Source organism: Pezoporus occidentalis, unplaced genomic scaffold (assembly GCF_034315485.1).
Source record: "Pezoporus occidentalis ecotype Australia unplaced genomic scaffold, CSIRO_AGI_Poc_V1 ctg101, whole genome shotgun sequence".
Taxonomy (NCBI): Eukaryota; Metazoa; Chordata; class Aves; order Psittaciformes; family Psittacidae; genus Pezoporus; species Pezoporus occidentalis.
In genome coordinates, this window is record NW_026912791.1 from 1491269 (window position 1) to 1519028 (window position 27760).

Genomic DNA, 27760 nt, shown 5'->3' on the forward strand with positions numbered 1-27760 from the left:
TGCTTCTGTACTTTTGTACCGACAAAACATGTGGTTTTGTCTTTGGTATACAACCCACTGTGCTCCAGCTCGACACTCGATTAAATGGCATTATGAACTCTCTCATTATAATACCTTCACTTTATTTCACTTGAAAGGATTGGGTCTGGTAGAGGGTAGTACAAACAATGTGTAATGTGAATGCACTGTTTCAGCTTTCTTGTTTGTGTTATTAATACATGCATAGTGATCTTGCCTTCTGGTCATCATCATGGAGTTAAATATGATCATAGAAGTTCAGTGTGGTGCTGGAAGCCTGTCTGGTTTTCTTTACCTGTAACTTAATTAACCTCTTGAACAGTAGCTAAGTTGCTGCATTGTCTTTTTTATTTGTAGACTTGTCACTTATGTACAGTTTCTTCAACAAGAAATTGTGGAGGTCCTCATGAGGTCTTATTTCATTGGTAGTGATCTTAAAGTCTATAAAGCTGTTCATATGGTGCTATCTTCAGGCAAAGATAATTTCGTTTTAATAGTGTAATACTAAAAATAAGAGCTAATGTCCTTATTGATTAAAACTCCCTTAGTACAGAAAGTCCAGGGAATTTGGTTGAAGAAGGGAGACAATGGGAGTCTGCAGAGTGTGGTCTGGGTTGGAAGGTGTAGTTTAGATCTTACCATGGACAGAGGAAATATAGGAAACAGTCAACGTTGCAGTGAGGACCTTACTGAGAAAGAAATAGTGTATTGGAACTTAGATCCAATAGGATGTAGGGAAAAGAGGAAAACATAAGAACTAGAAATACCAGGAGTATGTTCAGTGAAGGACTGGGGTAAAGGTGGCTGAAGTGTTAAAGAAAATACATACTAGGGAGTCATCATACTGAAAAGCAGGCAGCATGTCTAAGCGCGGTTGGGTATAAAGAGCACCTCTGCCTGCTAAAAAGAGGTGAGATTATAAATGTGAAATGGTTGAAACCATACTTCACCTTTGAGTTTAAAGAAATTCAATTTGTTTTAAAAATAGATTCAATACCTAGTTTTCCTGCTTTAACACAGCTTGATGTGAATAGAATCTTGTAGAAGGCTTGGGGGAGTAGTTACGGAGCAGAGCAGATCACTGGTAGATTTGGCATTGTATATGTGTGCACCAAGTTATTCTTAGCATGAGTGGAGCCCAGTCAGAAGACTTCTGGTTTGTGTGCTATTCTGTTGCATTTTAAACTAATGCTGTGCATAATTGGCATTAGTTAAGGGGAAAATGTAGCGCTGTTTCCTTAGATCATGCAAGGTAAAATTAGTGACCAAATTAATAACAACTCATTTTTCAGGCATGGACTGGAAGCCAGTTCCATGGCAGTACTGTATGGGAAGAAGCAGCCATCTCAGGTTTTATATTGCACTTATTAATATTTTCCTCCTTCTCCCATCATTTATGTTGACATTAACATTAATTAGTTACTTGCAGCAACCAAAAAGTATCGATGAAAGCCTTCGAATCTAATGTGCTTTTGTAAAATCAGTTTCCTGCTTAAGCAGATAGTTCTCTAGTAATTGACACAAACCAGTCTCGGATGGGGAGGCAGAGGCAAGCTGCTTGTATGATTAATTCAGCACGTTCTGTGGTTATTTCATGTTTATAGTAAACAGAAGACTGTAAATGTAGGGCCAGATGCTCGACCTGTGTCCTCAGCTGAAGGTCTGGCCTGAATAATTTGTAAAGGTGCTATCCTTTGGATTCCCTTCAACTAGAGATCTTGCCATAAAAGCACTATGGTTGTAAAACCTTCCTCTTGTTTTCCTTTACCTTTGTTAAAAATGCAGAACATTACAGGCAATCCTAATACCGGTGCAGAATAACAAACCATACCTGTGAATGCTATAGTGTGTATATTGCAACATGGCAAAAATAACCACCCATTTGTAACTGTAGTCTCTGAAATACTTACTAATTGTAGGTATTAAAGTGAATCATCACACTCGCAGGACACATTAAAGTGGCTTGTTTGTTTGGGTTTTTTTTGTTGTATTTTGTACTGGTTTAAAGATTAGTAAATAGGCTCTTTTATTATCCCAGAAAACCTACAGGTAAGAAAATCGCATAAAATGAGAACTGATCCACAATAACATTTTGTCTTTGAAGGGGTAAGTAGTTACCTGGTGCCAACCTTGTGGCTTTAGTTTCTCCCAAATAGCACGGAAGCTTGGTACTTTAAATACTGACTTTCAAACGTCTAATAATCCCTTCTATTTTATAGGACAGCTAATCTTCCTGATTTTCCCTCTTTTGTTTTCTGATTTTCCTTTTTGTGTAGGAATGTCTAAATGTTATAAAAGGTCAGGTGGTTTCTGTTTAAATAATGGATTGCTCCAGGCTTTAAAAATGATACGTATTTATGGTTCTGCCATCTGCAGGAGCAGCAGCCTATCGTTACTGTATTGATCTGTCACTAGTCCTGTCTTGTCTGCCAAATGAAAAATGGCTTAAACTCATAACCTGGGCCAGCAGTTTTCCTATTGTAAGCCAGACAAAAATGCTATTGATCTTCTTTGCTGAAGTGTTCTTTTCACAGCTTGCCAGCATCAACACACTGTTGTCCTTACTCGGGGCTAATTAGCTGATAATCTAATGCAACTGAGACAGCAGTCTCAGTTTGGTTTAGCAGCAAGGGAATATGCTGTAACTTCAACAACATGGGACCTCTTTAAGGCATGATCACGATTGCAGTGCTTGTCTTAACTTTTACGCTCTCACTTCAAGTTTGATTTCCTCTACACTAAAGAATAACAGTCTGGTTAGATTGTGGTGTGCTATCACTATAGGATTTATAGGAAGCAAAACCCAGATGCACTGTTGGTATCTCTAGTCTCATATGGTGCTCTTGGTTATGCACTTGTGCTTTAGCCTTATGATAGCTTCTGGAGTAAAATCAAGTAGTTCATTGAACTGATCATGGAAACCCTGTGGTATGTGAGCTATAGAGGGGCAGATTCAGTTGTGTCTGAGGAACAACTGACCATACCTTTTTTGGTTGTTTCATTTTGTTGTGTTTTTGGTAAAACAACAACCAACCAAGTAAATCTACTGCAGAATTGTTTTAAATCAAAGTTTGTATTTCTTCCTAGGAAGTACGTTTTCTTAATCCTCCTGCTGTTATGGAGGGCAGAAGGCTGCAAGAGAATTCAGGATAGAAGCATGGGAAAGATGTAATCTGCTCACACGTTGAAAACTTTTAAGAGTCTTCTACAAGTTTTTTGATATTTTTAATTTCAGTATTTGAATAATTAGGTGTACGAATGGGGATTGCTTGCTTCCAGTCCCTATCTGCATATAAAAAGTATTTGGTAGAGATTCACATGGGGGAATGGCTTAATGTCATTCAGCCCACGTTTAATCTTGTGGGTGGTTCTCCTGGCTTGTCATACACCCTCGTGGTGGTGAAAGATACAGCCTGTACAGCCTTTCCTTTAGAATAAGCACTAATAAAAGCTTCCGAAATATAATGACAAACATTTTGACAAAAAGTGATGGCAGGCATCGTGCAGTGGTTTTCAGCTGTTACCTGTTTTTTAAAATTCTTGATCAAAGAAGACAACTTCTTCTGTATTCTTTGCCCATGTCAGCCACATCTTAGTTTGTATTTCAGAATTATGCATGATTCAAGTTCTGGTTTTGTTTTCTCTTCCCTGTAGCTGAGCACAGTGTGAGGCAGAGTGTACAGGAGGCGGAAGAAAACAGATAATCCCTCAGGGAAGTTATTCCTTACATTTCATACATTAATTTCTCTGGAGTGTGCGTACATATGTTAATTTTGTACATGAAAAGGGAGTTTAAGCTGTAAGTACACTTAAAATTTCCTTGAAATAAGAGAACTCTTAATCTCTGAAAGCATCCTCAAAGTGCAGTTAACTATTGTGACTCAACAGATGCTTCTGTAAACTGCAACACATCTGTCAGATTATAGAACTGATATGCCACTATATATGATTTAAAATGAGTCCCCATAAATGGACCTATTGTGATAAATATCATCTAGATGGCAAGGATGTCCATCTTTTCAATAGTCCTGTAATAATATTTCACGACACACTATTCATTGTCTCTCTCTGGAGGTTGCTATAGTCATGTGAAATGTCCAGCTCTTCCTTTGTATCTTTGTTAAACTTGCTTGGGGTTTTTTTCTGCATCTTCCTGGTTCCTTTTTAATGCATGCAGGCTATTCAGTGGTATTTTTAATAAAACGGTAGAACTAAAGACTTTTCTAAGCCTTCCTGAAGATTCCCAGTAGCCAATTCAACTGATTTTTAGACTGCGCTCCATCTGTCTAGGGAAGAAAGAAAATACATTAGTAGTCCACACATGAGCAGCTTATTAGTTCATTTGGTGTGTGCAGTACAGTGATTCAAGACTGATCTAAAATATTCATCCACAATTACTGGTGCAGCACAGTTCAAAGTGCGTAAAATCTGGGGGTTTGACTGAGAAATTTAAGGGAAATAGCTACAAATTGATTCTGTATGTAATTAATGAAACATTTAATTCTTATGTAAATACTAAATGCTTGGTTATTTTTTTCCCCTTATCTTTCCTCTTACTGGGCTCCCCCTCCCTGACCTCCATTATGTGTTTGTTTGTTTTGTAGGATGGTGGGTGGGCTGGCATGGGGGCATATTCCCTTGGGAGGAAGAATTAATAGCTGAGTCCTGTGACTCATTCACTGAGCAAACAGCTGTTCTGCCTCTAATTCACCCCTCCTCAGATGTCCATCCCACCCCCGGAGAGGGGCTGCCAGAAGGCAATGATTGCCTCTGCCTCCGTTGTTGGAGCTCTCCGTCCACTTTCTTCAGCACTTCCCTTCACTGAGCCACCCCTCACAGCAGAGGTGCAGATATGAGCCCGTGGAGCCTCGTCTATGTTGGAGGGTCAGTGGCAGCAGCCACATCGCCAAAGTGTCTGAGCAAGATTTTCCAGGGCTCACCTCTTAGAGAGCAGTGGTTTTGCCACAGCAGTGCCTGTTCAGAGCTGGAGCTGGATGCTTGTGGCTTTAATATGGGTTAAAAGCTTTTGGCGTGTTGGAGGGAAAGGGCTTCTGAGGACAGGAGGGCAGCAAGTGGATGTTCGTGCAGATGTAGGGAGTGAAGTTAGTGAGGCAGGGCTGGGATTGTGTTTAGGGTCTCTCCCTCCCTCTTTCAGTGTCGCAGAAAATTAATGTGAGTTTTGCAAATGCTATCAGTGGAAGAGTTTAAGAACAGCCTGGAGTATAACACAGAAAATCCCGAGGCAAACTTCAGCTTGTTTTGAAGTGACTGTCTTTCCAGCTCAGATGTCCACACAGAACACAAATTGTGCAACATTGCCTGCTCTTGGCTGCCTTTCCGAGCTGCCAATGACCTCAAGTTTCAGCGTGGCAGCCTGGCAGGGCTTGGCATGAGGGGAAGCCCTGGACCCTGCCCTACAGCCCTCCAGAGCACCAGAAAACCAGGATCCAGGGCTACCAGTTTGGGTGTGCTTGTGTAACAGCTTATGTGATGGACCGCAAGGAGCACTCATCTGCTTTGACCAAATGACTTGAAGAGAAGATGGGGGAAAGACTGCTGCTAGCTGTTAAATCCCAAGATATGACTCTTCCTCTGAGGCATATGTGCAGTTATTTCTTTCAGTGCTTTTATTTCTGACGCTAGTTTGCACAGAAGGCTTGGCTCTTTAGAATTGTGTTTGCCTGCATCTTACTTGGGTTGCAGTATTGCAACTTTCCTGCCATTCACTTCCCTGGCGCAGCAACGCTGCTCACACAAGCTAAGCAGGTGCTAGCCCCCACACTACATCATGTGTGGATGTAGGTTTGCGTGTATGTGCACGTTCACATCATTTAAACTTGTATATGAAGGTGGTTAGTGTATAGTAGTATTCAGTGAGCTGATGTGAAGAAAAAGGACATGGCAGTGGATTTGTACTTGTGTGAGATGCCTACCTTCATGTTTAGGGGGATGTGTGTTCATCCATAGGTTTTGGCACACCTGCTAGGAGAGTGGCTAAACCCAATGAAATTAGTGTTTGTAAATAAAGGGTTGACTGGCAGCAATATAGGATGTTCAAATTACTTCTTTGTTTTTAACTTCCACACACATGAAGGGTTTCCCTTAATGTGTGCCTTCAGTGCATCACTTGAACTGCTTTCTGTTTAAGTACCTCGTTACTGGTGAGTTCCATTCTCATTTAACTAAAAGAGGGGAGTTACCCTTCTTGTCTCCACTCCCATGAGAGGAAGGTAATGGCAGCAATGGAAATTTGTATATTGACCAAGTTTAAAGGGTTATTAGACAGGGATGGTAAAAAAAAAAAACCTGCCCAAATTTCACATTGCTGACCTTTAAACTTTATTTCTGATAGGAGAATGTGAGAGAACGAGATGTGTTATATATGTTTTCTTTAGATACTTTAGTAAGAGCTCTTAGATACTGTTTTGGTTTTGAAAATTAATGCACCTAATTTTTAACTTCTCTTTTAAGAAGTTAAACTGGAGGGGTTTTCACTTTCTGCTGCAAAGGTCAGAGCCCTCTTTTGTCATTCTTATTTGAGGCAAGTGAATAAAGAAAAATTTGGGGAGTTCAGATACGTTCTATAGAATGAGGAACCAGCTCAAAACCGCAAGGCAGAATTTGGGCAGACTTTCCCCGTGAAAAAAAACTGTTTAAAAAGTACTTTTTACCTAAGAAGAAGTTAAGAGATTTTCTTTATAAAACCTGTGCACAAAGCTCTGAAAGTGTTTAAGGTTTTGTGGGTGTTGGTCTGTTTTTAAAGTTACCATTAAAAACCATCTTTCCTCACTTTTGTGCTCCCTGCCTGCATATGTATTGCTGTACACACAACCCTGTTTTATACTGTGTGAAGGAAGAACATTTTCTGACCACAGTGAAGCAAAAGTTTTCGTTTATAAGGAAAAAATGTTTAGTGTAATGAAACAAAGTAGGAAAGATGCTACACGAGACTACACGAGTGTCATCTTCTGGTTTTCTTTTCAACCCTGCATTTTTCCCCTGTTGTGGTGGGTTTGGTGTGTGTGTCGTGTTCCCTGCCCCCCCAGCATATATAATGTGCATGTATTACATGCACCTCTAAGCTCTCTGCTTGGCTACTGTGCTTAAGTAGTAATGACATAAAGATTTTAAAAAATACTGCCAAGTATAAGACATTTATTAGTCTCACAGATGATGGCTTAACTTTTAGTATTCCTTTGTGTTTTAAATCTCGACATTCCTTATGACCTACAATTAAAATTACTTTAGTGAAGTCTCAACTTATATCCAGATTGCTGAGTGTGGTTGGGTGTCTCCAGGGAGAATCTTGAGCTGCTCACTAAATCAATTTGTTCTTTTCTCAAAACAGATTAAATATGTTTTACCACTTTAAATTAAAAAATAAATAACCCCATATGACATAACTGCTACATGTGAAATTAAAAATGTGCTCTGCATGCTTTGAAGGGTGGTAATTTTGATGCCAATGCTGTCCTGATAGTATTCCACCAGAGAGAGAAATGAATGGTTAAAAACAAGCATGTCTAATCCTGTCTCACTGTTCTGTTAGTCTTGAGAATTAAGTTGATGGCACACTACTTGGGTGGGTGCTAACTGCTAGATGTGGCAATAATCTTCTTTAGCAGAGCTGAGACACTCTGCTTCCACTGCATCGCCTCCCTGGAGTTAGATTTCTGTTTTTTTTTATTAGTCTTGTTCATGCATACTACTTTCTTTTCAGGTCAGCCTTCTGCTACGTACTCCTTTAGCAAGATTAGCTGCAGAACTTGCTTGTGACTCACCTGCACCCTTACTCGATGCTTCAAGTATAATTTTAGTAGAATCCTCCTGCCCACAGTTTATTTTTTTATCCAACACCCAGGAGAAGGAGATCAGTGGCTTGTAGTGCTCTGCAAATCTGCAGAGGATATGCAGGCAGCTGTATGTAGGGAGATCAGATGCACTGGCTATGCCAGAAGCAGCCTTTGTTCCTTCAAACCACTTCCATGGCTGTACTTGAGTGGATTATTGTTTAAGGCCCTGTAAGCACAATAGGATATAAGGAAAAGGGAAGGGGGAAATTTTTCTAAAATAGAACAAAACAAACTAAAAGTGTTGCCACGGAAATAAATGGCAAATGGTCTCTAATAATGGGATTTTACAAGAGATGTCCAATCTCCAGAACAATGGTTCAGTTTAAGCCAAGATTAATAGTGCTCATTATCCTATGCCTGTGAGTTGGCAACTCAGCCCTCTGCTACAAACAGTTGCACTCAAGTATGCTACTGTCTGCTGCAGACTAGGTAGGAGCTGTTACTCCAGTGGTCACTTGTGAAATGTAATGAATTGCAAACTCTAATTGTTTTGGATTCATCTGCCCCGGGCTGATTTTTGCTGTTGCTGGCTGTGGTGCTGGTAGGCTGGAGTGGCCTGGCTGAGGGTTACAGAGCTGCACCTGGGCTGGCTCCCTGGCACAGAGTGGGTGCGCCAAATCTGCCTCATTTCAGCTCAGGCCAAAGCCACTTGCCATCAGAGAGATGGCAAGTGAGATGCACTTCAGAGAGATGCACTGAAGTGCCCATCCTCCCAGTCCTATTTCCCTGTTCCTGCTTACACCCCTTCCTCCCTCCTGGTGCTGGAGGGACCTCCAGATCAGCCTACTGACTCCTTTGCAGCCCTTGAATCTGGGATGTGGGGCTGAGAAGCGAGGCAAGGTGCAGTGCTGCCCCAGGAACTTCAGGGTTCCCAGGAGATCAAAGACATGGATAGTGGCGATGTTGGGTCTGTGGCTTTAGGTGCTTTAGGTGCATCTTCAATTCAGTTGCAGCATGGAAAAGAGAGCTGGACTGGAAAAGCGGTTCTTCTAATAATTAGATTTTTGTGAAGTTGGGAGAAGCAAAGGATTTTAGTTTTGTTCTAAACTGGAAATCATGATACTGCTTACTGCAGCTGTTAGGCCTTCTATATGTAGGGCATAACACAAACCTGACATTCCCTTCCATCTCAAAGTGAGTAAGCTACAACTTCATGGCCTCTACATCTGAAAAAAGTGAACTCCAGTTATGTTTTCTTTTTTTGAAATAATACAAGTTTGAGATGGATGTCATTTCTGTTTATGTAGGGAAAAGAAACTAAGCACAAACTTTCGTTAAAAATCAGAAAAACTAATTGAGGAAATGGTGACTGAATAAACAAAACTTCTGCTTTTACCCCGGTGAAAAGTAAAGCAAAAATTGAAATACAGGATTCTGTCGTATTTTGCTCTTACTCTGTCTCTGCCCAGGAAAAGAACACACAAACCTCCGCTAAGCTTAGGGTCTCTCTCTTTTTCACCTCTCCAAACCCCCCACCTGTTTTGCATTGCTTACTTTACTAATATTTAATGCTTCTCTTTCATAAATCTAGCAGACTCTCCCTTTTTCTGCAGAGGACAGCATCCTCTGCTTGTCAGGCATACGCTCAGTGTTGATCTTGATTTGCTTTAGAATTCCAAAATAGAATTTCAAGTCTCTGAAAACTCCTGAGTTGATAGAGAATTACGGTACCTAACAGGGACTGCATATAATATTTAAACAGTGTGTAGAAGTGTTTAAAATTTCCTGTTTAGCAGAAGTATGCTTGTTGATCAGTAAGCTTATTTAGGAAGGACAGCCCTTTGTATTCTTCGCTTATGACCCAGTTGCAGCCCTGGATAAATGAGAACTTGGGATTCTGTGGTTTTAAAAACCACGGTTTCAAAACCATGCTGTGGTTTTACAGGAATTTTGGGTTTGAATATATTCTGTAGTTCAAGAATAGTGCTGGAACTTGGAAAGAATTTGTGAAAGTAGAAAAATACCTGGAATTTGCACCTGCCTTATGTATTTCCATAAGAAAATTGTACAACAGACTCATGTCTATCTTTGCAGTATTTCTGGTTTCCAGGGATGTGTGTGTTTTGTATTTGCTATCTCTTAATTTTTGTTTGGGTATGTAGAGGCCAAATGGTATTTTGTTTCTGGAAGCTGAAGGTTTTGCAGCTCAAGTCCAGTGCAGGCTGAGTGCTGAGGTGTAGACAGTGAGATATCCTGAGGTCCCTCTTGCTTTCCTCAGAGGATAAGGCTGAGACACAGGGCTCTAGGAAGGTCTATGATACTCCAGGAACATCTATAATAAACATGTCTCTCAGAACTGCCAGGTACCAGGTGGGACCAGGATGTGATGAGAAAGCAGGGAAAGTTGTTTGTGCTTAACCCAAGTCCATTGCAATGTTACAGCTGAGATGTGGGAGGCCTAAAGATGAACTCTGTGTTGCCTCCCTATTGTTGGATTTCTTCCAGTTCTCGCCTGCAGTGTTTCTTACATGCTTTTAAGACTTGCCATGATGCACAGTTTGCTCTGGGTGTTTCCCTTATGTATATTGACCTTTTCCATTGATTCATCTTGGCAAAATCACTAAGAACCAGAATGCCATGTTAAAGGAAAACTGTTGAAACTGTATGGAATATTGGGCCTAAGTTGCTGGGTTTGGTGGCAGGGGCTGCAGGAGAGGGAGACATCGCCTGGGCTGCCCTGCAGGAATGCCCCGTGGGACCATGGCTGCCTCCGACTGGAGCTAGGACATCCTTGGCAGACTGGGACTAGTGGAGGAGGAGTCCAGGCTCGGATGGGAAATCGAGTGAAGCATCAAGGAGCAGTGGAAGGACAAATGAGAAGTGGGGAGGAGCAGACAAACCACTGAGCATACAGCCCACAGCCACCTCTGCTGCCTGTTGCCTCACCAAAGCAGTTGGACTGGACTGAGTGCAAGGCATGGCAGAAACAAGGGAAATTAGATTAGGAAAGGGGTCAGGAGGAAAGGTGTTTGGCTGAAGTTGAGCCTTGGGAAGGCAGAGGAAAAATTCCCTCAATGTTTGTTGAAATGCTTAGTTTCCTTTTTTTCCACACAATTCCCCAAACAGTAATTAAAATGTGTTAATTGGCAATAAATAAAGTAAAATTAAGTAAAGCTCCCTCAGTTTAGGTTGTTTTGCCCACAACATGCAGATAACAAATTTTGGGGATTCTTGTACTTCTTTGCCAGTTTTTGAGTCTTTGGGGTTTACATAAGCCACCTTTACAGCTTTGCTTTTGAACTCTGGAAACTTAGAGATACAGCCTTTAAAAAAAGCAAGCAAGCAAAAATATGAAAGCTGAAATTTGTATGTGATGATGAGACTCTGGAGAGCTGGCTTTAGGAAGAAGGCCTAGTATTGCAGGAGTCATGATCAAATCACCAGAGTTGGCAGCCCTTCTTGTGTTTGCTCTCCTTCCTCCTCTCACCTTCTGCAGCCTTCCCTGCTTGTATTGGTCCTCTCCTTCACCATATTGATTTTTATGGTGTAATCTACTCAGAGCAAGGGTTCTGTCTGTTATGTGGTTGTAATGCACCACATATGCATTGCTATAGAAATAATCTCATACAAAATGCCTGGAATCCCAAGCATCGAGCAGTTCATAGCCAAAAAAGCATTTGCCAAAACCCTGTGTTTTTGTGCTCCCTCTGCTGGATCTGGAAGCACAGGAAATAATCTCTGGCTGAGTGCTGCCCGTTTCCCTCCATGCTCTTTCCTGTTCACACCTGGCAGCTCCCTTACTGGGCACCGGTGGGTATTTGTGGAGATTTGTTGCGTTCCAGTGCCTGCTTGTGCAGCTGCGTCATGGGACGTGAGCTGGGTATGAATGTGAAAAGGGTGGAGGTTGCGCGGCACCGTGTTGTGTCACAGTGAGGCCATGGTTTCACACCTGGAGAAGGGTGACTGATGCTAGGCTTAAGGTCTCTTCAGTTGTCCTTTTCCCCCTCATCTGTTCTCATTTTCAGGTGTAGCCTGCTACCCCAGACTGTACAGTGAGACTGTTTTGGGGATCTCCCTAGAAACAGGATGAGATAACAGATCATGCTTTAATAAAATGCTGATTTTATCATCAGAAACTGGTTCCTGTTCGGTGTGCTGGCAGAGCTGGGGCTGCTGTGAGGGCCAGGAACAGACAGGGGCAGTGGTGGGGCAGGTGGTACAGCCCGTGGGCAAGGTTGCATGGTGAAACTAGGGAGCAGATGCTGGTAGAGACAGATGTCCTTAGAATCAGCTTGAACCTGATTTACAAAAAGTGGTCTGTGATGTAAGTGCACAGACATGTTAGTAGGATAGCGCTTTTGAGAAGTGCTTTATGAAACAAAATGGGAATTGTGGTGCCAGTTTTACAGACGGGCAGAACTGAAGTGTAGAGGAGGGGAGCAAAATGTTGGCTCTGTGTATTGCAGTAGTGCAGTTTAAGCTGGTTTAAACAGCCTCTGTTCCTACCCTCTGCCATTGCGGCTGATCACTTCTGACCTATGCCTGCTCCCTGTGTTGTGTTGGCACAGCTGTTTATGAGAAATTAGTTCCCCCAATCCAGCTAACCATGCAGCTGCAGAAATGCGGGGTTGGACAACTTACACAAGCATCCAGGAGAGAGAAGTGAGAGGTGAAGTTGAAGCTGCCAAAGAAATGCTACAGCCCAATTTGCCAATACCTCATCCTGTTGCACCTGGACTGGTACCCAGCTCCTGGGGCAGACGGAACAAAAGTTTATCCTTTGGAGGATCAAACTTGCAAGTTGGATAAATAACTAATTCCGACTTCATGAAAGACCCCGTCTGCATTAGCTGAGAAAGTCATGTTAACACATACTAAATCTGAATCAATTAACATGTTTTTCCTGGCTTGTATAAGCAGTACAAAAGCACTGGGGAAAACTTCAGGATGAGAATAAATATGTTCCAGGGGAAAACATTCACAGTTCAATGAGGCCTTAAAAGCCAGTCACTCACCCAGGGTGCCTGTCAATACGTAACTTCTCTAAAATTGCCCTTTGTTGTGAGGCAAGAAAACCAGCAAACAGTCTGAAGCAGACAGTCCCTTGGTGGCACCATAAGTGTTGGGGTGGGATGACTGCTTCTAACCTATAGTTCTCAGACATGTTTTTATTCTTTGTGAATATCAGTGAACAGAATAAATATGACTGCAGAACAGATACTGAATGCAGCTAACAAGTTATTTGTAATAATTTGAGTTTTTTCTTCCGCATTTACGTCTCCTCTGACTTTTACATCATATGAATTGTGATAGAAGTGTCTGCTCCCAAATCTGGTCCTTGGGGAGGAGCCTGGACTGGCTGTGGATTGTGTGCCTTATTCTTTTTCTGTAATACTTGCTTTTTCATGTTTAATTGAAAACTCTTTTGCATGAAAGTTATTTGGTAGTTAGTCAAAAAAGAAGGAAAATGTAGCCATCATGTTGCTTTCTTCAATATTTGCTGAGGTTTGGAGCCTAGTAGTAAGGCTGTAAGGACACCTTGTCTGCCTGCTGAAACAGCATGTAACAAGATACATACTGCTTGTAAACATTTCTCTGTCTCCCTTCGCAGTCTTTCTTTATAATTAAAAAGCATTTCCTAGAAGTCATACTGCTGTGCCAACGTAATCCATAAACTTGTCTTGTTTTGCTGCAGACAGCATGGTGGGTTTTGAGGTGTTTTGGCATATTCCCCTGAGCAGAGTTCGGGGTTGGGGTATTTTTTTTAATGGCACTTGGCTCACAACAGTCAGTGATTTATCATTTATAAAGAGAATAAAAGAGACTTCAGCATGACCTTTAACTGTAAAGAAATATTACCATTTGGCTCAGGAAATTTTGATATAAACCTCAGCAGAATTCTTGTTATCTTTTCCTTGTCTCATTGTTACAGGAAAAAAAAACCTGTAAGACTTAAACTGCTGGAGTGAGTCTTAAAAGCTTGGGGGTGGTAGAGCTGAGCTGGAACCTCGACCCAGCCTAAGATCTGGTCCTTCAGGCTTGGTCCTGGTATTCCTAAATGCTCTTCATTCATTTCAGGTCTGTTCAGTGAGCTGCTTCGAATGTTACCATGCTATGCAGGAGAAGGGAAGCATGATGTGTCTGTATTTTTTTTGCAGGTAAATGGAACTTGTTATGTGAGGGCGTTAAGGAAACAGTCCCCGGCTACTGAGAGGAAGAAAGACCAGTGGAAAAAATTCAGGTAGGAAAGCTTTATGCACCATGAGGCAGTAAACAAACTTGTGAGCTTTCACTCTTTTTCTAGACACTGCATCCTGTTTTGTGCATTAAGGGCTGATCTGGTCGCTATCAAAGTTTATTTGTTGTTTTAAGAAGCAGTCCTGTTTGCTCAATTGATTGCAACAACAAAACGCTGCAAGCCAAGCCCTCAGCATAAACATTCCTTGGGCTATCCCTGGTACATTATTGATCCTGATACAGAATACAAACAGATTACTCTTTGCATGAGCCATTCGAGCTATAAAACGGGGGAGTAATATGTTCTACTTGCTGCCAATAAATGTGTATTTATAATAAACAAAGTAGAAATCCCTGAGCAGAAATGAGCAGTAGTTTCAATAATGTGTTCAATAGCTCATGTCCAGCTGTTGTACAGAAATAAAACACAGTCGGCACTCCAGGGTTTCTGTTGTCCCCCCACCAAGAGGTAATATCATCTTTGCCTTATTTCCAGTGCAGTTCAGAGCTTCTCAAGAATTTGGTCCACGTATTAGTTTTCTTGTGGACCAGCTGCCTTTCCTTACACTGTTATGTGGGTCATCTCCACTCTCACTCCTTGTCACATCCCTGCAACATTTCCTTATACTGGGAAATAGCATTCAAGACACTTTCATGCATTTGTAGCTGTTCTGAATGCAACTGAAATTAGGGTAGGAGGAGTCAGTACCTTGTGACCATCACCACCAGAGTGCATGGATGATAACCCATTTCCGAAAGGAAAAAAGTTAATGATCTGATCTACCCTGCTCATATGATCCTCTCTCCCCCTCATCCATATTTTCAGTGCTGCACTTTGATGAGCTACAGATAGTTGACCTGAAGGCATTTCTTGATGAACATTTCTGTCTGCTCTCAGCCTTGAAAAACTCAACCTTTTCGTGAGCTGTATGGGAGAAAAATGTGTAAGACTAATATTTATAGGCTGAAAGAGGGGGTAGAGGAAAGACTGAAGTGTAAAACTTGCTTCCAGCAGAAATGCCATCCCTCTTTTACCTCTGATAATTAGAAGCATTTTTGACATGGCTACAAAAGCAAGTTAGTGGTGTGTGCCTGCCATTGGCTGTGCTTTTGCACTGCAGGACTGTTTTTCTTTTTGTACAGTGATGCTTGCTTCTATTTTGTTTCAAGACAAAACAGAAATTTCAACTGATACTCAACTATTATGTTATGATTCATCCATACTCCTACATTTAAAATTATTACTTCTAAGTACTTACACATGTAAAAACTGGAAGGTTGTTATTCAAGTTCACATTCTGAGTACTTTTTCATAATGTTTAGTAAAGTTCATGTGCATAAATCCTTTCATTAACAGTTCTAACTAAAATCATACTGAAAGACTAGGAGGAGGAGAGGTTTTAACAGCTGTGATTTTTGCCAGGAAAAGATCTTGTTATATTAAGAAATACTGATTGTAACTGTAATAGGAGATTTAGAGGACAAATACTTTTTACTGGTGCCTTAAAGAGTATGCTTTATTTTATGCTTCCTGAATGTAGGTCTAAGACTTTGGTCTTTAATTATAAAAAATAGTGTGTGCAGGCACAGAAATACAGCAAATAAATTAAAAAAAAAAAAACAACACCCCAAACCCCACCCTGTTTCAAAACTGTATTCCTGAAAATTTCCTGGAGATTTCCCTGGACTTGGATCCTGATGTGTATTAAAAAAAAAATAAGAAAATCACTGTTTTGTGAAGGAACTTGGGAAAGAAGTTCCTTGCTGTGCCTTCGGATCATGTGACCTCGCTGCTGTAGAGCTGGAATGTTTGCCATGGTATTTCCGGAGGCTTAATAAACACACAGAAAGAACAGGAGGGTGAGGAGGATTTATTTTTTAATTATTATATTCCCCCTCTCCTCCTTTTCCTTCTTTTTTTGGCAGCCTACATTAATTACACTTTAGGTGTGAAGTTTCTTTAGGAATCCAGAAGAGTTTTTATCTGATCAGTCCAATGAATTTTAAGAATTCATCTGTTTTTTCCAAGAAAAAAGTTAAAAGCTTTTTGACACTACTTTTAATTGCTGAATTTGTCTAGAATTATTTCTTACTTAATGTAATACCTGCCAACCTACATATTAAGCCTAACACCACTATTTAGATGGTGTTACTGATTTACTTTTGAAATGTATCGCTGTGAGTGGCATTCAGTAATCTGACTTGATAGCTGTCATCTTGCAAGCTAGAGTAATGCAAACAGAAGATGAGCACTCAGAAAAGGTTACAGTGAAGAGCCATTTTCTAAGTCCTGCTGCAGCAGCATAGAATCCCCAGGTCAAATGAGAAAAGCAGAGAATTAGTTCTGGCTGCTGGTGTATGAGGGTTAAGATTATGCAAACCTTTTCTTTCTAACTGTAGGAGTGGCACATGCTCCTTTGGAGACTGCTGCCAAGACATAACATATCCTTGACATTACAGACTAACACAAAGATCCTCACAATCCTGGTTTGAGCTGGTGTTTGCAAAGTGGGCTGCAGGAGACCCTGCACTCTTTCTTTCACCCCTGGGCTGGTAGAGGTGCACCTTCTCCTCATCATCCCTTCCCCTTCCAGCCGAACTCAGCTGCTTGTTGAACAAGGGCAGAGAACTGATACGTTTTAAAAATAACCTGGCAAAAATGGGGAGGGAGGGGGAGGATCAACGGACTATTTTTAACTTAACCAACTCCGTTTGCTACACAGTACCATTAAGTTATCCTAAGGCAACCAGGAGGGGTAGGGAGAGGACAGTGCAAAGGGTAACAAGCAGCCAGAGCCAGCTTTGTTACTGCAAAAAATCACCCTAGCGATGCGGCTGTGTGTTCCATGAGGCTGCTCAGGGCACAGTCAGTGGGAGGTTTATGACCACATCCAGGTGGGCTTGTTGCTGAGTCAGATTATTAACTGCATCAAAAATTACTAAAAGGCAGCATGGTTTTGCTTAGAGTGTTCCTTTAAGCTGTGAAGCAGTAGATTCTCCCTTTCCTTGGAAGAGTGTTGGCGTAGGAAGAGTGGGGCAAAGACACAGCAGGAAAAAAAGCTGAATGTTTGAGGAAAGGGAATTGTCCCTCCCAAAAACAGCTTTGTTAACAGAACTAGATGGAAGAAAATAGGGGCAGCTTCCTGTCTAAAAGAAAATGAGAAGATCTGTTTGAGGTGGTCGTAGTGATAATTTTGGAACTGCTCCCATGCTGTAGGGGTAGACAGATGGGTTACAGCAATTGCATTTCTGCAATTTCGAATCTGTAAAGCTGACTTGGGGCATGCTTTGAGTCTAAAGGTAGACAGCTGAGCCGGTAATGTTACCGCTGTTTCCTGAGTGCACTGCCCCTTGTTATGTCAGTATTGGGGAATGGTGACTATGTGGGAATGGAGAGTCCTTTTTTCCCCCCTGTTTACCTTGGTGGTTATTGGTAGAAAACTACTGGATCCTGTGGCATAAAATACAAACTGCAATAACTGGTCAAAGTCATCTGGATTGGGCTAGTCTAGAATGGTGGTGCCTACAGGTCTGTAACTAGAGCATGTCCTGAAGCTGTTGGACTGCTACATGTAGGGAAGAACATTTCCATAATCATCTTAACTATAAATGCTCTGGTATTTGTAAATTACCTTTTGTAAAAGCAAGCCATGATTCAAAGACAGACTTCTAGTTTAAGTTACACAGTATCTGCTTGTATATGTGGCTTTTTTTCCAAGTGAAGGTATAGAAATGTGGAGAATTACCCAAGAAATCTGAGTAAGGTATTGGTAATTTCTTATGTGCGTTGTCTTCAGTGCTGTGCTTTTAGTAAAAAGCTGTAGCGCCTTAAGTTCTTTAGGCAGCAGAAATAATGTACAAGAATGTCCCTTTTTTTGGAGATGTTCTAGTGTTTTAATCTTGTTCCTTAGTATATCTCACTGGCTTGTAGCTTCTGTGCCTTTATGAGAATGTACAAAGACTTTTTATAATTTTATAATAATAATATCTATATCTGAATAATACTTTCCATGCCATTTCATTTTGCCCCTTGCCATCTAAGATTTCCCAAGCCTTTATAAGGAAACTTTGTTGAGGCAGGCCATTGGGAATCATGGTTGAAACTTGTTCTCAAAAGCTCTGTTCTTAATTGCCTTTGACAGTGGTTGGGAAAGATGTCACTTCAGCATAGTGAAAAGCAACCAAAATAAATTATATTTTTAATGAAGGATTCTCTATCTGGATGAATTGATACTGGCAGGACAGTACTGGTTAAAAATAGAAGAGCCTTCTGCAGACACATTGCAGTTTATCCTGGTTTTATTTTGTCTAAAGAAAAAGCAATGTACACATCTTGAGCATAGACAGGCCTTTTAGTCTAAGGTACTTCCTTTGGCTGATGGCTTCTGATTTTTTTATTTTATTTATTTTTTTATAAGAAAGTATTGCTTTGAAGGGAGACCAAATAGAATCAGTATTCCAGTATTCTGTTTATCATGTGATGGCATGGGAGATTGCTGTATCCGGTACTAAACCTATTTTATGGTGATAGGGGCAAGATTCCTACAGCCTTGTAAAGGATGCTAGCTTGCATTCCTCTGTGCAAGGAAGTATTTCCAAAAGAAATAATACATTCATTGAATATTTATATTATTAGCTACAAAGTATTTGTAGCTAACTGGCAAATATTTTACCTCTCTATCCTCCCATTTCCTCTTAATCTTGTTTATTGCCTCAGTGGTATTTTTCCAACTATTAGAAATGTGTTCTTCTAGGGTATTTTAGATCAGCTGCTTTACAAGTCAAGAATTTGTATCTTTTCACTGAAAGCATATGTAATGAAAGGGGTTGAATGCATAATTCAACTTGTACAGCTTACACATATGTATATTGCATATATTAGACATATTCTAGATATATTGGATACATGTGTGTAAGTTGAGATCCTGTTTCAGAACAGTCTGTTAACAATTGACTTATATATGCATTTTTAAATGAGAGACACATTTTAAATAAGGTTAACTTAACCTGCAATAATAATGCTGTTGCAGATTTTTTAAATATGTTTCATATTGAACAGCATTTAACTAAATTCCTCTATTTAATCTTACTAAGGTTAGAAAATGCAAGGTAGAACTGTTTTTTCACACCTTTTGTGAGGCTTTGATATTTCTGATAGCATAGCTTTCTTTTTCAGGCTTGAAGTGGGAAAAGAGAAAGAAATTTATTTCTTTCTCAAGACAAAAGAACAATGAAAGTGTAATTTCAGCTCTCAGTTTTTCTTTTGTCTGTGGCTAAGTCCATCACTTAACATGGTATGATTAATCCAGTTTGATTTGTTCATGTTTTTAGAAGTTTATGAAAGGACAGGGAAAAGGGAAGAAAAAAACTCTTTTGAAGCACCTGTCAGTGGTTCAGATGCTGCCTTGAATCATAAAGATATGTATTACTGAGATCTGTGCTACCAGAACACAGGAAGTACTCTGTGAAATGCCAGCAGGTGTATGGCCTGAGCTGACAGTCAGGGCCAGGTATTTATGCTAGTGGAACTTTGCTGAGAATTTACGCTCTGCACCACAGGTCAAACTAAGTCTTTATAAAAGATTTTGAGCTAACAAATCATGGAAAACCTCCATATACACAATGTAATCTTAAATCTCATAAGTGAAAATACACCTAATTGAGCTGCAGAATGTGAACACGAGAAGTATGTCTGCAATGCCACGTGAGGTCCCTTCTCTCACTTGCTTGTACCTGTTCCATACAGCAGAAAGCTCAAACAACTGAAAACTAAAAATGTTGCTTTACAAACAGAGTGGAAGGAAGAAGAAAACAGGCATGAACACCATGATACCAAGTGTTTGCCACAGCAACACTCTAGTGGCAGAGAACTCGACAAAATAATTGTATGTTGAATAAGAAGGTGTTTCCTTTTGTTGCCTTTGAACAAGGCACTTTACTGGCATTTCCTCTTGCTCATGTGTTCTCTTACTGGGTGGGCAGAAGCTCACTAATTTCTGCAGGCCAGTTTCTGTTTAACATAGTTTAGTAATGACCATTTTATTACTATCCTTTTAAATTTAACCATTCCTAGTCTTTACAGGTGGTGTTCTTACCACACGCTTCTCTACGCCCTCCAGTGATTTCCATTGCTACCATTTGATTTTTTGTCTGGTTTTGCTCTGTATCCATAAGTTTCTCCTACACCATTTAACTATTAAACTATTGCCAACCACCAGATTATCACTGCTCCTTTAATATTAACTATGGTATCAGAGGAGTGCTATTTTTTTGAGGTCCTAGTTTGATAATAGATTTCCTTCTCTGAGCATGTTCCTCCTCTGGACTGTTCAAATGTCCACTAAGTGGAGTGCGTTCTTCCTTAGTTGGTGGGACAGATGTCTGGCCATGCAGAGATTTAACATTTACTATTTCATATTAACCAATTTATGGCCATTTAACATCTACTGTATGATAATGAAGGTTTGGGTTGGTTTTTTTTTTTGTCTTTATTGACCTGGACCTAACAGAAGCTGGGAAACTAGAGGTGGAGTGCTCTTTATCAGTTTGTAGACTCTTGCAGTACTTTACTCTGCCCTTCTCTCACATCTTTGGCATTTCTGGTACCTTTCTCCTACCTGGTACCTTTTTTCTCATGCTTCCTCTGAAATTCCCACCTGAAGACCTCCATTCCTTCCATCTCCTTGCAGCACTCAGTCAGATCCTGTTGGTTTGCAGTCAGAGCGTTCTAGGAGTTCATGTAGAGGGAAACAAGTTGTTCTTGTAGTAGAGGAGTATACCTGAGGAGAGCATGGACCTACACCTATATAATCTTGTGGGCAGACATGAGCTTGGTCTGCTCGTCTTCAGCTGGCCACATTCTGTGTGAATATGAGCCAGCAGAAACCCCATATCCATCGTTAGCATTGTGCTGAGCTTGAGCTAATAAGCTCCGTCTCTTGGCAGGATATGTTAGATCAGGCTTACTGCTGTGCTAATTGCGCTTACACAGCTTCCAGTTTGGAGCTGGCTCATTTACAGCTGGCTTGGATGATGGCCAAGAAGGCTCGCCTAGGCCTGCAGTATGCCATGCAGACATACACACATCTACCACTTGAACATGTCTGTCAATAGCAGGAAATTATATTTGGAGGGAGGGGAAAATCTTTGGCCTGGCTGCATGAGTAAACAAGGATAATATTAATGAATGAGGAAGTAGGTAACAGTTTTCATAAGGAGAAGAACTGATTATTCTAAATGTAGACTCACGACCACAGGTTGTTTTCGGCCCCATCTTGTTCCTCATTTACCACTGTTCTTGTTATTTTTTTTACAATATAACTTGGGAATGTTTCCCAGACATAAGAAACTTTATTGTAGAAGTGAACAGCCTGGTATTTTAATTGGGAAACCCAAACTAATCCAAACACATTAAAAAATGGGCAAAATTTGAGAGGGGAGAAGTTTGCCTTTATGATTAGCCCATCCTCTTTTGTCTTCCCTTGCATCGCATGTTAGCAAATTACTTTGTACATTGGTTATAATATAGTGTCAAGGATCTGTCCATTTTAGTGTAGAAGTGCTGTAGTAAAAGGCACAAAATACTCTTAGTAACAGGAGTTATATATGAGGAAGCTGTAAAAAGCTGAATTTTGTTTATTTAGGTTTGGAAAGCTAGAGCTCAGAATGACTTAAAAGCCACACCCTTAGCTGGCATAGATTGGTTTCATCAGTTACCAACAGTTGTGTTATTTACTTCAGCAAGAATCTGTCCCCTCAAATATAAAGAAATCTTCTGTCTGTTGAGGAGGGTGGCGATGGACGGGAACACGAGTGTGTATGTATATAAGTAGAGAGCAAACTAGACTGCTCTCTTCTTTTATTGTGACATACAAGAATGATTCATCAGCCACATCGCTATGAGCTCTCTTAATATTTGAGCCCATTTTTATCAAACTATTTTCTTGGTAACAAACATCCATGCATTGCTGTGTTAATCTGCTTGACACTTTAGAGACCACTTCTCCATTTGAGCAAGCCTCAAAGAGACAGTACCAACCTTTTAGTTCTAAAATCATTGTTATTAAAGCAACCAGGGTAATGTATCTCTGCAAAGACAGAGCTGAATAATGATTTAGCTCCCAGAATTAATTCGAAATTTCAGCAGCACTAAGTAATATTTTAGTAGCAGTATAATCCCATACATCACATATTAAGTCTGCAGACTGCACTGCCAGTGGAAGAACCCTGCAGTATTTAAATGACACTGTAACACCATGGTATTACATTCAGGTCATTAGGGGGCATTTGAAGTTATCTGGCAGAATGTCAAGGGTGAATCGTATAATCTCTGTTTCTTTGCCTCTCCAAATGCATAGATTAGGGGTTTTTAAAAAACAGATTACACCTAACTCACCAGTGTTCCGTCTCAGCCCCTGTATCACCAGTGCTCTGCTTGCACTGTCAGTAAACGCTGAGAGCATAACCAAGGGAAAGGGGAGTAATAGACAGATGTAGGTGGCTCAAATGGCTGATGATGTAGGTGGAAGAAGCACCTGAGGGTTGGTTTGTGAGTTTTGTTTTGTTTTGTTTGCTTTTTCTTGTATGAATCAGAGCAATTGATATATGTGCATAAACCCAAATATTTGGCTTTTGTGGCAGGTGTAAGCAGGGTTCGATAATAACGGAAAATGCTTAGCCCCCAAGATGAGTGCTTTCCAGAGCAGATCCCCAACATTAACTTCTGAAGAGGGAGGGGCACTCCTGCAACTGAATGTACCAAGGGAGATGGACACCTCTCCTTTGTGCCTTAGAAACTCCTTCTAAATTCATGTGTGTGGCCCATCATAACGATTTTGAAACCTCTTTTCAAATGTGCTCATCATTCAGACAGCTCTGGTTGAATTTAGAGAGAGAGATTAGACTGTGAAAAGCATGTGTTCTCAGCAGCTTATTGCTGCCTCTGGCAGAAGTCACTGCTGTTCAGATCTGCTAGCTAGATAATTCACGTGATTATTCCATGTGCCGTTAGAGACAAACTGATCTGGGTTAGTTTAAACATGTAAATAGTAGTTCTGGATCATTGTTTCTGCAAGAAGCAGATAATCATCACAGAAGTAGCCTAGCTGGTTGATAGGCAGTAAATTTCACCACGTGTGTCTTCCCTCATCTTTCCTTCACTGAGTCTTAACTACATCTTTTGGGGTGATGTGAACACTTTGAAAAAAAAAAAAAACAGTCATAATAATAGGATAAGCTAAGGCAAGTGAAGTTGAAGTGATGTTTAACCTCCAGTGGTCAGACTGGCAGTGGTCACCTGCAGGTTGGTCAGGGGTTGGTAAAGTTTTCAATGAACAGAGTGCCCATCATGTGAGTAGGACATAGTCAGTGCCCTTTCTGTGCTCAAAGTAGTTGAGAGGGAAACCCAACAGTAGTTTGCTTGTTTGAAGAGTTTGTTTTCCTCTAGCCTAGAATACAGGCCAGGTTCCTTTATGGTAATTCATGTTTTCTTCTTGCTACACTCTATGCGATAGGAAATTCTTAGAAAAGTCTCAGAGGCAAGAGGTGTGTTTGGCTGCCACATACTGGTGCTCGAAAAGAGCATTGAGGATCCTGGAAGCTATTTTTACAGGTGGTCTTTCAAAAAATAGCCTCAACTTCTCATTAGGGAATGGTCATTTTAAATTGAAAGTAGAAAATGTAAAGTATTGATTACATATGCAAGTACAAGAAATGTACATATTTATACTAGCTTTCCAGAAGCTTGTAGGTAAAAATTGATTTAAATCACATTTTTCCTTCTAATGTGGCACAAGTAGTAGGTTTGCTCTTCAGGAAGTATGTATGAACCCATAAAACTACGAAATTGTGGAGAGAGCTTTATTCCAGCTGTATTGTTAAACAAAGTCACATTGGAAATCTTCTGGGTCTCCCTTTCCTAAGTAAGGGACATGCGCTTGTTATCAGGACACAGCAGCAAGCAGTACCGTGAAGTTCAGTATGGGATTGATCCTTGTTTATCAAACACATACTGTATAGCAGGTTTACTGTAGTCTATACACACTAGAAATAAACAGCGGCCCAGCACTTAATGTTAAAGTGCCACTTGTACTGCCTTTTCAATGTATTTGCTGAAGCTGCAACACTGTTTTGCACCAAGATTTAGATAATTTAGCCTTTCTCGACTGGAAGAATCGTGCTGCTCTCACTGGTGGTACAAAACTAAAGCCTGTTTTCCTCCCAGCTCATTGAAGGCAAGCGTCTAGGGCACGGGCTTCATTGTCCATTGCATCCATCGTTACTTTTTGGGTGAAGTCAGCTTGAACCATTGCCAGCTATGGTTTTGGTCCAGAAACTTGTCAAACCAACTTATGCCTCTATCTTCTTATAAGGACTGGTCAGGGAGATAGCAAGACTGTAAGACAATCCACATTATCTTACGAGATTTTGTGTATATAATAAGCTCTGAATAATTACACAATAAAGTAATCATCCAGCAAATTATTATGTTCCTCAGTAGGGAACCTCAGTAATAGGTCTGGCATAAATAGAACTTTTCTTTTAATAGCCAGCGTCAAAGGGCTTTAAGTATTAGCAGTATTTATCTGAAGTTGAACTGATATCAATTTCATTTTCCAGTTCTTTGTAAGATGAAAATTCTTTACTCAGAGTGAATCCTTAATGATGAATTGAAGGTCTGCTGTGGAGCTTCATTTCAATGCTTATTCCCTTCCTTCACAGTGGGGTGCAGGATTGTAGACATTAGTCTCAAATTATGCCTTATTAATGATTGTGAGTAACCAGTAGCTACTCTGGTTCTTAACCTGATGACATTATGGGTTCATGCACAAAACAGGGGAATTGACCAGATTTGCTCATTTTGTTGCATAAAGGTAGCTGGACTTCTGCAAACACCTTAGTGGATTGGATTCACTTTTGATATTGGTCAAGAATATACCTGTGACAATATCCATCATTTTGGGAAGGTTTTGCCTTTGTCTTCTGTAGCCAGTAAACTTATTTCTTTGGATATATATACAAGCAAAGCCAATTTACTACTTGTAACAGGAATGTACTCTGCAGAGTACCAGAATTGTCATATTTATAGATGTAATATTTTCTGATGGAGATGCTGTACTTTGCAGCATTTCTGCTTACTTTTGAAAGCTTGAAGTTTTTTTTTTTGGCAACATGTGTGCACACATACAAGCACAAAACGCGTTATCAGCCCAAATCTTCAGGCTAAGTGTGTGAGCCCAGGTGTCATGTTTCTAATGTCCTCTGCATGAAATGTGAAATAATTGCTCAAGCGTCGAAACTATGCGTATGTTTATGAAACATGAAATACAGGCACAGTCTGTGATTTCAAGTGTCTTATGAAAATGTGCATGTGGTAAGGCCACGCTATCTTCAAAATAAACTTTTCATGTTCTTGAACTTTAGACTTTTCAGTCTTCAAAAGTGGTGTGAATGACAGAATACCTTAAATACCTCTGTATGTGTTTATATTCAGTAGGTGTAAAACCACTTGCACCAAGCTAACGTATTGCAAAGGAGAAACATCTGCTGAATTAATTTTCATTAAGTAGACGGTTCTTTACATTTCTATGTTGTGAAACAGTGGCCTCCCAGCCAAGAGGAGAAGAAGCATATGGGTATAGTGACTTGATAAATAAATGAAACAAGTAAATCATGTGTAAACAAACATGAGTGACAAAAAGACAAGCGCAAAAGCGTTTGTACACAGAGTACGGTGGATGGTGCCTACCTCTCAATCATGGCCCCAAACCCCTAGAAGAATCAAAGGCTTCATTCTTACTGGAGAGACTGAAGGAAGCTGGTGTTCAAAGATAGCTTTGAGTCAAAAAGCATGGACTAGAGGGAAATAGTACAGTCACTAAGATGTGTAACTTCAGATGGTGTTGGAGTGTCTGAGATGTCATTGAGAATTGCTGCTTAGGAAGAGGCCTGCCTTAGCTTATGTTTTCAGAATAAAGGCAAATGAAATCAATACCTGAAGTGGGCTGCTCTGGGTGCAGGTTGTCATTACACCCTCTTTACTGGTCTCTGTTAAGCCTCTTTTTCCATGTATGTAATGCTGGGACTTCTAAGGCCACACGCCTTGGCTGTCTTGTGGCAATAAGCCAAGTCATTCTCTAGATGGTTCCTAATGAATTATAGAGAAAAAACCTGTTCTGTTCCTTAACTGGTTAAGACTTAAAAGGGCAATGAAGGCTCTTGTGTAATTAACCCTTGTAATTGTCTTCAACTTACAAAGCTATAAATTGGCATGAATGCTAAACGTATGCTCCGATCCTTATCACCACTGAATCACCTTGAAGCCGTGACTGAATGTTTTTTGGTAATGCATAGATACAAGAGATGTCAAGTCAAACTGTTCAGAAAACTGAATTCAAAACAAGTTTTTCTAACAGAAGAAGTTGTTTTGACTTAAACTCTTTGTTTGGAAATACAGCTCTACCAGTATTGCTGCAAATATTTATGCTGTTTCTCCAAACCTTATCAATTTCCTTGCCCTAAGAATAAAGGCTGAGTAAGAGCCTGAGTAACTTGTAATAAATGCGTATCCTGGAGATAAATGTCAGTGTGACAGTTCTTGGGATTAGATATTGTAAGGGGTTTTTATAGGGCACTTTTGATAGAACATGACCAGCTAGGAAACTGATTTCCAGCTGTACCTTAGTACTGTTCAACTCTGATCTGCTAAGTCCCTAGTAGGGGTTAAAAAGTAATGTGGTTTCTGTGCCCTTGTTTTTGCCTCCCTCCAGCTCTGCCTGCCAGAGAGTGTTAGTGCAGTGGCAGATGTCTAGTTGGAGGCCAGTAACTAGCAGTGTACCCCAGGTGTCAATACTGGCTCTAACACCATTCAGTATCTCCATTAGCTGTCTGTAGCATGCAATGGAGTGTACTCCAGACAGGTTTTCAGATGACATAAAACTGGGGGAGATGGCTGATAACATCAGAGAGTCGTGCTACCATCTACATAGACAACCTGGAGAAATGGGCTGACAGGAACCTCATGAAGGCAAAGGCTTTCACCTGGAGAGAGGAACAGCCCCAGGCACCAGTATTTGCCAGGGGCCACCCAGCTGGAAAGCAGCTTGGCAGAAACAGACCTAGGGGTCCTGGTAGATACCAAGCTGAACATGAGCCAGCTGAGTGCCCTTGCTGCAAAGAAGGCCAACAGTATCCTGGGCTGCATCAGGCAGAGCATTGTCAGCAGGTCACGGGAGGTGATCCTTCTCATCTGCTCAGCACTGCTGAGGCCACACTGAGAGAGCGCGTCCAGTGCTGTGCTCCTTAGTACAAGACACAGAGCTCCTGGAGAGAGTTCAAGGCAGGGCCATGAATATGATGAAGGGACTGGAGCACCTCATGTGTGAGGAAAGGCTGAGAGAGCTGGGACTGTTCAGCCTGGAGAAGAGAAGGCTCAGGAGGATCTCAGAGATGTCCATAGGCATCCGAAGGGAGGGTGCAAAGAAAACAGAGACAGGCTCTGTTCAGTGGTGCCCAGTGACAGGACATGGAGCAATGGGCACAAACCTCAACCATTCTGTGATTTTGTATCTCTGGCCATGTTTTCAGTAAGGTGGTTTCTTATGCACCAGGACCTAGACTGAGATAAACAACTGTTTTTTATGTTTCCTAGGTAGTGGTTTTAGTGAATTGGATTTGGTAATTTCAAAGATTACCACAGAATGAAATCTGAAGGG

At 40.7% G+C, this 27760-nt stretch overlaps 1 protein-coding gene across 7 annotated transcripts in view; it reads left to right on the top strand.

Annotated features, from left to right (window-relative positions):
• Positions 1 to 27760, top strand: part of ZMIZ1 (zinc finger MIZ-type containing 1) — a 345736-nt gene that overhangs the window by 107733 nt on the left and 210243 nt on the right. For all 7 annotated transcript variants that reach the window (XM_062613387.1, XM_062613382.1, XM_062613421.1 and 4 more), the window contains exon 3: positions 13970 to 14052. The gene's annotated coding sequence lies outside the window, so the exon portion shown is untranslated. The remainder of the gene's footprint in view (positions 1 to 13969; positions 14053 to 27760) is intronic.